Consider the following 9,486-nt stretch of genomic DNA (forward strand, 5'->3'; position numbering starts at 1 on the left):
AGTTACACCTAGATAGTTTATACTTTTCTTCCTTTCGATAGATCGGCCACTGATGGACAAACTAAAATTTTCTGCTGCACTTTTTTTGTTGCAGAGGATCATATAAGTAGTTTTACTATAATTTAATGACAGTTTATTGGATTTCATCCGCACATCAATTTTTCCTATTTCTTTATTGACATTTTTTTGGAGAGATGACAGGTATTTATCTGGCAGGTAGCCACTTTAACAAGTCGAAATTCTGCCACTGAAAATGACTAGAATGAAACCGCCAACCAATCATAAGCTACGGTTTAAGTGACGTAAAAAAGTGCGATAGGCTAAGTGAGACATGTATCTTTCGCTTTCAATTTTTGCCCCACTTGACTGCCAAGAAACGTGGATTTCGAAAGAGGTCAGGAAACCTGCCTCTTCGTAATCCAGAGTCGACAAGCCTGGTCAGATCAATAGGATTTAATCGCCCTGCAGTGAATAGCCTACCTTATTTAGCAACTTAAAAGAAGCTGTTCTTCGAGAAAGAGGTAGGCTATATCTCCTCAAAACATCTGAAACTTGGATGAGACTGATGTATCTACCGTTGTAAGACCAAATAAAATCCTTGCAGAGAAGGGAGTGAAACAGATAGGGCGCATTTCGTCAGCTGAACGAGGAGTGACGGTGACAATGTGTTTTTGCGTTAACGCCATTGGCCTATCCATCTGGGTGGATAATCAGTGAACTTTTTCCCAAAGCGTTGGGTCATTTTATTGAAATCATGAAGGTGAGTAAAAGCAACCCTGGTGTGCTACTAATGGATGACCACATCAGTCACCTTTCTGTGGGTGCAATTGACATGGCCAAAGAGAACGGGTTATACTTTCTCACATTTCCGCCACATTGCAGCCACAAGCTACAATCACTTGATATTGGTGTGTAACCTATGCGCCGTTCAAACGCTACTACTCTACACTGCGATTCATGGACAACATTCAATCCAGGAAAACCACTCTCAATTTATGAAGTTGTAGAATTGTCAGGCCAGGCTTTTCAAAAATCATTCACTATCGAAAATATAACTTCTTCTTTCAAGTCCAGAGGTAGGCTATTCACCCTTACAATTCTGACATCTTCACAATCAATCAATCATTTTATTTTTCGTCATTAACGCGTCCGGGACGAAAAAGATACTAACTACAAAAATCGATATTGACCTACCAGCAGTACGTTAACGAACGGGAAAAGGTGGCAAAACCTTGAAAGGTTTAAAACGTGCCTGAATGAAAAATTATGCAGTAGGCTATGCTATATATCAGTAGCTAGCACAGCCACAAAACCCAAAAAACAAATAGCAAAAAATAAAACAAAAACAGAGACAAGCACACATTGTAGTAATGAATGACAGCCTAATGAAAAGTGTTGTGGATTGAATTTGCTAGTTCCAATATTGATGTGGATGAGCAGTCATAATAATAATAATAGGATGGAGAAAGAAAACCGGACATAAAAGAAACCCATCCTCAGGCAAAAGCCCGTTTCGATGTGGCCCAGGAGAGCAGGTGTTGAGCTCTTTCTATGGTTAGACTGCACATCACACAGTAGCCTAAGACGATTGAGGTTTGATATCCAGTTTAAGTTATTGTTTCTTGTCCTGGTGGGTGATGGAATGGATGAGCTGGTAGATGATGATGTCCTGATGGTGTTGATGAAGCTGTCATCCCCTTTTGCGACGTGTCGTGTTGATTATGGAATATTGCGTTTGCTGTTAATATCTACAAACATAAAAGTACAGCACAAGCAATCGATATTATTGTTAGGTAAGCCTAATCTAATTATCTTAACTTTCGGATTTCCACTAAAATCTTCACAAGTATGCAAGAAAGCCTTTCTACGTTGTCTTTCTATTGCGTGTCCGTTTTGCTTAAATGTTGTTTTAGATTGTGAGTAAAAAGTGACTTTGTATCAGTCTTTCTAATTGAAGAAGGAAACCCGTTCCATGTTTTCGCACCTGTGAATTCTATTGAATGTTGAGTACCGGTAAGCGTTTTTGAGAAGTATGGAATGTTTAGAGAACCATTATCATGGTTTCTTGTAGACAGGCTGTGAACCTCTTTGACATATTTAAAAAGGGTTGGAGAAGCAATCTGGTAGTAAATTGTTGGGAAATTTAAACACGAAAACACCAATTTCCAGTTTGAACAATTGCTCAATTGATATCGGGATCTTGCTACAACTATCATTGTTGGGACGGAAAATACAATGAAATTTGTCAAATATACAATTCACTGATTAGGCTATGTGTTTCTACCTGCTGCTGTTAGGCTACAGATATTCCTTTTCATGGGAATGCAGATGAAGATTCGTTCTCTGTTCCATCGACAAGACAAGTGGTCGGTCTGCATCTATAACACCTACAAGCCCAGCCATTTCAAATGAATTATGTGATGAAGTAATTTTCAATACAATCACACTATTTTCTAAAGCTAACGTTGCTCGAAAACGTTCCAATAAAAAAAGATGCAAGATTGTAATAATTACAGATAGGCTACTCCGGAAAAAGAAATTATTCTTTCACATCGCAAAAAGCTGCCGGCGAAACGCCCACAAAGAGCGGTTTCTTCCAGCAGCAAAAGTGATATACAGTATCTGTATAGCCTACACTTAATTATCATCAGACACTGTAAGTGACGATGATTCTATCCTAAGTGGAATAAGTGAAATCTCAGGTAGCCCAACTTCTATAGAGCACAAGGTGGAAGTTGGAGATTTTGCTGTCATTAAAATTTTTTTCATCAGAGGGAAAACATAGAAATTTTATCAGAAAAATCTGTGCCGGGCCTGATGAAGATAGTGACTTCGAGGTAAATTTTGTGAAGTGATCACAGAAGATCAAAGGCAGCTTTCACTTTCCTGAAGAAGTAGGCTAGATGCAGCATCAGTTACGTTGAATGACATTCAAACCCAAACCATCCCCAGTTGCCACTTGGTACGGACAATATCTGTACAGATCAGGCGTCACGTGGGACCGTTGTCTACTGAACCTGACGTCTTACGTCATATGGACTATTGCTAGAAATGAGCAAAGATTGCATCACCTTTGTCACACCTGTTGAAACATTACATCATCGTTAAATCTTTAATTACGAGATATGGTGTAAGCCAGATTGAACAGGTGCTTGAATAGCTTCATAATGCTTATCATTATTACGTCACAGAAGCTGCTTACGTGCGTTTGAAATATTGCAATCTATTCTCGTCATTCTTAAAATTGTTGCTTGAAAAGTTGGTCGCATATTAAAACGGTTTTGCTTGTGCATTACCAACTAGACGAAATTTCCGTCTTTATCTCAGTAATTTGTATTGTAGTGACAAGTTATAGTGGTGTACGGTGTTGCACTTCATTTTCGACAGCCAGTGGCTATTTTTACAGAAATACAATTCTTGAATAGACGTTTTCAGAAGAGTGTTTCTTTCGGTCATTGCATACAGACGAACGGATTCGGGAATCTTATGTTACAATTTTCCCACGAAGAGATTATGGTTTACCGTTGTGACCACCACTAAAACTGTAGCGATCCATTGTTTCGTCATATAGCCTAAGTTTCCCTTTCTTTTACTAAAGTGAACTACTTTAACCTAAATTTATTTCCTAATGCTTCTGTAATTTCCCATACAATCTGCTCCCGAAGTAAATAAGAAAAAGAGAACTGACAATAAAATGATTTGTTCGCATTTGGCGAAAGCTCAGTCAGACCAGTTCAGCTCCGCTTAGAAACATTAATGATCGTTTAGTTAAAATGTAATAAATCGTGATAATGTTTCACTGTCCTGTAGTTTCACCATTCAGTCGGCTGCATTGCCGAGTGGTGAGAGCCCTGGAACGACGTTTGAAAAGGCACTGGTTCGACACCGCTCAAGAGCATGCGGCTGTGTCTCTGGCAGGACACTTATAGGCATGCCTGAAGGTGGACACGAAGATTGGCTTCCTTGCCTTCCCGTCCACTTAATATAAATCTTCAACCACCAGGTGTACGCCTGGATACGACAAACAAACCATTCTGTAATGTTTAAATTCAATTTGTGTTATAAACCTACAATATTATACGAACACATTCTGATAACTTAAAATTATAATTCGAGTACCGATAATAATTGTGTGGAAATTAGTTAATGGAGTCAGATAGCTAAATTGAATTAGATAGATAGAATTTTCATCAGGTAGTCAGACAGCCTTATTATTAATTCAAATATAAACAAACATTAGACCTTAAATAAAAAAGGCCTAAAATAAACGTTACCACAGGCACAAAACGACTACCGTAGGCTACACGAAGTTTTTAGGTTTAGGATTGATCTGGCTTTGTAGCCTATGGGTTGCAAATAAAATCGTGTTCTAAGACGATTTTTATATAGCCAATCTTCACAGTTTTTGCAACATCGGCAATTGTTAACGCTGTAAAAATATTATTTCATGATATTTTACTTCATTTTTTTATGTCCGGAAAGTCCCCACCCTGTGAACGAAAGATCCCCACAGGTTGGAACCCTTCGGACATTTGAGTCTTCTTTTTCATATGTAAATAGAATTACTGTTATTATAGCCATAGGTGTACGAGCCGGGGGTGCAGGGGGTGCAATCGCACCCCCAATCTGTCGAGAATTTGGGCAAGATTTCATATTTGGGCAAGAATTCATACCTATCTACCTGTTAATTTTATAACCGCCTTGAATATCTTGTCAAGTATCAGAAGACCAAGCGATGCTTGTTGTTTCTAAAAAACCTCTAACAGGCCAACGGTGTCTTTGTGTTAATAGATTATTACGTTACATTTACAGACATAAAGCTTGCGTTTATTTGAATTCATATCCCTCTTTGGTCGTCCATCGCATTGTACAAAAACAATTACATTTTAGCAATCCTTTATTCTTTCTGAAAAACAAATTTAAATAACAGATTGCTGTCAGTTTTTAGACAAGAGACTTGGTTTGTAAGGCCTGACTCATAAAAAGGCAGCAGAATCTGTATTTTGTTGCTTCAGAAACGCTATTTTTAACTTTTACTTCTGTAAAAAAACAATTTATGTCATTGTGCGAGCTGAAAATTGGTTGGCATCTGCTATCATCCATTTAAACGTTGGCATAGCATGGCCAACGTTAATTCAACGTCTAAATGACATTTGTCTGTGTGTGACTTTGAATACCGGCGCAGCGTGTTATCTCTTCGAAGCCTTTGTCACATCTTGAAAGATGCAATATCAACGTTAGCGAACAATTGTTATCCGCTTGCTTACTTCAACCAAAGCATATTATTTGAAGTTATTTTTTCCACACTTTTTCTTTAAATAATAAGGCCTCTCTGTGTTTTGCTACATCAGCATTATAGTTCAGCGAAATGAACATTTATGTAGGCTACTCATGAAAGTATAGATGAAATTCTCTTGAGTTTATATTAGCTGCATTTTGTAAAGTGAGCTGTTCAATGTTAATCCTTCATAAATTGAGAAAGGTTATGTTAAATATTTCTTGACCACTTGCTAATTGTAAATTTTGTATTCTATTTGAATAAGGATGCACTAGTTAAATTATTTGCTGTAATTCATTTGGATTATTGTTTGTACGGATTTATCACTTCAAGCCCTGCTTTGGTGAGTCGACTGAACTGTCCCTTACACCAACTGTCCCTTACACCAGCTCTACTTAGGATTGAAGGATATCTGCGCACTAAATTTGTTAAACAAACTTGTGACCTTGTGGCCAAACTTGTAAACTTGCGTCCTTGCAAGCTTTCTGCCACAATAAACTAACAGAACTCAAGACCGTGTTTAAACTCAATCTACTTGACTTGCGACTCTGTCTTAATTGTTGGAGGTCTCAAAACCGTATAACTAAGCGACGCATACAATAATCCGATCCACTGTTTGGCGCCAGTGAGAAAGATATTCTCTATGGTAGAATTTGCGTCAAAATTCTACACCACCCACCTTAGTCTTCAAAAAGAGAATTTTCGGAAGATACAAATAATGCCAACCATCAAAGCTTAAAATAATACCAACCAACAAAAGTTGATTATATTTGGGCAAGAATTTTTTCGCACCCCCAAAAAATATGCTTCCCGTACACCTATGATTATAGCGAATCTCTGTCTAGAATCGGGTCAGTGTGAGTTCGTTATAAATGTAAGTGAACAAAAACACATACCCAAGTAGCAAAGATTGGCGTCTAGACAGCTCCACGCTAGCGAAGTTATTGGCGACGCACCAGCGATAATCGCCATTCAGCCGCCACCGATCTGCTCATCGTATAACCGGCGTAACGCTGGCGAAAATCGACAATAAAGTCGGCGGCGCGTAAGCGCCTCGATCGCGAAAGTCGCTCAAGTTAGTTATCGGCGCGCTGTCTGTACGCCAACGAATTTCGCTAAACTTGCTGGCACGTTTTTGCAGCTGCGCGCGCTGTCGCTTGGCTGACGAATGCCGCCCTGCAGAAGCCCTTTTTTTTTGGCCACCAGCAGCAGCTGTTGTTTTGCGGAATTTGCGAAATTATCAAAACAAAACACTAAAACTTTTTGAAGCATTTTGTGTATCAATTGTCTTTTAATTGTGGTTAAAGCGAGACGCAATTCAAGAATGTAAAACAACGAAAACAATGAAGATTTTTAATACACTGTCTTACCACAGCTCCATTTTCGTAATACAATGCTAAAAATGTTTCAGTAATTAATGAATGGCGGTTTTTCTGATCATTTGTAATATAAATAACAAAACAATTTACAAGTCCAAGCCATGTGAGAGCAAAGCTAAAGACTATAAACATGAGGTTATTTGTAAAAGCCCAGCAGCTGTTAAGTGAATTTTGACAGTTTCGCGAAACAATAATTTTTAAGCAAGATCAATATTGCTCAAGCACACACCCCGAGATCCGAACTAAGGCAGCTTGATCTTGAAGCTTTTTCGTTCCAGAAGTCATGCGCCAACCAACTGAGCTAACGGTGCGGATTATTTAGATTAATTAGTGGTTTACCATAAGTGACTAGAATACCAGACACCATTAGGCATCAAATCAACTAGCTAGTGAATTTGTTAGCAACACAATTGAATATCGCGGTAACCTAACGACCCTAACATAAGCTTTATTGTACATCAGTCTAATAGTCTACCCAATAACTGAGCAAATCAGCAAACCAAACAGGCTTCAATCAACTCAAATCAATCGCGTGCTTGAAATGGCACATGACTTCAATCAAGCGCAATTAAACGGTATGATGACGAATTTTTTTAATCAAGCGCGAACCGCGGCCTTTCGACGAAACTCGACGGCGCGTTGCCAGCGGAAAGCGAGCGAAAATCGAAAGCTCGTCTCTCGCACGAAAGTAGACGGCGCGAAGCCAGCAGAAAACGATAAACTAGAAAAAAAGTCATGACGATATTCGCCATCCAGGCACTGTCCTACCGCTAACGATTTTCGATGTCACCAATGTGAGCGCTCGCCGCCCTGATGACGCCAGCTGCACGCCGACCATTGCTACCTGGGTAAGAACAATCAACACCGCTTTAAAAGTTAAAAGTAAACATAGTTAGGTCAATTTAGTCCGATAGGTCCCACATCTCCCCAATGCTATTTTTGCATTGAATAAAAAAACATCCAATAACATTATCTGACAATGGCACTTTTTTGTTGATCGACTCCCTTAAAATAACATTTGGCATTTTTTTCCTGATTTAGCAGTTTTTTAGGGATACACTACTTTATGCCGGGTTCAAATGACGTAGCCTAAACACAAATGACGCCGTCGCCATCTCTATTAGGTCGCAAGGCACGAATGCCGCATTACATGAATTCAATTCAATTTATTTTTCTTTGCCAGAATGCAAAAGAAATAATATTGTGAAAAAAAAATACAGTAACAAAACCAACAAAAGCAAAAGGTGGCAAAACCTTAATGGTTTAAGATGTGCATGAAAAGATCCATGGCCACCTAAAGATACGGCCTGATTTGTCACATTTTGCATAAATTTTCAGGTTTTTCTAACTTTGGGCGAACGTTTAAATAAATTTTTCTAAAAATTAGATTTTTACGCTTTTATTATTCTTTTCCCCAGATGATACAATAGATTTTAACATCTTCACATGTTGAAAAACAAAGAAAATTTGATTTCGAAGATTTTAGTCAGACTGTTAATTTTCAATAACAGTCTGATTTTGCGTTTTTCAACTTACTTTTTCTCATTTGCTACTGCTTTCCCAAGGCAACAAAACAGTTTTATGTCATTAGGAAACCACAAAAAGTAAAAACATCTTAAAAATGTCAGTCAAGCACCAGCAGTAGCTGTAGGCTAATCAAAATCTGCGAAATGTGACAAATCAGGCCGCATCTCCAGGTGGCCATGAAAGATCTAATATTGCAGTAGCCTATGTCATGCATCGATAAATATAGTTAAGCAAGGCCACCAAACCTGATGACTGAATGACACGAGATTTTTGGTTATTTCTTACTAAAATTAATTTGTTTTAATAATTCAATCTGTGATAATCAACTGCTTTTGGACTATCAATACACACGAAATTCTCTTTTGCATACTTCATTCATGTAATCATATAATTCCACTAAAAAAAAGATAAAACACTTACGCTTCCAGTTTGCCAAACGTTTCTGGTTAGTGAGATTTTTATGCAGATGTCTCCATTCAGATTAAAAAGCAACAACTAAATTACTGCCACTTTTATCTTAATTTTGCTAAGTGCAAAGAGCAATTTTTATACTTTTGTTTGGGCAAAAAATACTAGGCCTACCAACTACCATATTAAAAAAACAACTAATCATCAATCAATCATTCAATCATTTTATTTTTCGTCATTAACGCTTCCGGGACGAAAAAGACACTATAACTACAAAAATCGATATAGACCTACCAGCACGTTAATGAACGGGAAAAGGTGGCAAAACCTTGAAAGGTTTAAAACGTGCCTGAATGGAAAATCATGTAGTAGGCTACAGTGGCGTAGCCAAGGGGGGGGTTTTGGGGGTTACAACCCCCCCCCTTTGGCACGCGTGTGACGCCACGATATTGAGAATGATGCTTTCAGTCTAAAAAAGAAATTGCCTAATTTTAAACAAAATTGCATTAAAAGAGCGAGTTTTGCCAATACCAAACATTCAAACATCTCAGCCAGGAATTAGCAACAAAAAAACACAGTGACTTAGCTTTTTTTCTAAAAAATGCCAAAGAAAACATGATCTTATCCTTTTGCTATGCTACCGGACAACACCATTTTACAGGAATATTCGTACCCACATTTTTGTTGAAAATGCTCTCAGAATGCACCAAATTCAAAGTAATTTTTCAAAATTTTCTGGGGGAGGCCCCCCAGACCCCCCGCCGCTGGGTGGTCAAACCCCCCCCCCTTTCAAAATTCCTGGCTACGCTACTGGTAGGCTATATATCAGTACGGTAGTTAGCACGATCACAAAAACCACAATTTTAGTAAGAAATAACCAAGTCTTGCGTCATT

General features: G+C 38.3%; 1 long non-coding RNA gene across 1 annotated transcript; it reads right to left on the reverse strand.

Moving 5' to 3' along the window:
• Window positions 1-1,092: 1,092 nt before the first annotated feature.
• LOC145775542 (uncharacterized) lies at window positions 1,093-8,711 on the reverse strand. Its single transcript, XR_014290160.1, has 3 exons — window positions 8,605-8,711; window positions 2,285-3,082; window positions 1,093-1,748 (listed from the first exon to the last, which is right to left on the reverse strand). It is a non-coding gene; the product is annotated as an uncharacterized LOC145775542 (long non-coding RNA).
• Between the last annotated feature and the right edge of the window lie 775 nt (window positions 8,712-9,486).

Source organism: Aplidium turbinatum, chromosome 8 (genome assembly GCF_918807975.1).
Source record: "Aplidium turbinatum chromosome 8, kaAplTurb1.1, whole genome shotgun sequence".
NCBI lineage: Eukaryota > Metazoa > Chordata > Ascidiacea > Aplousobranchia > Polyclinidae > Aplidium > Aplidium turbinatum.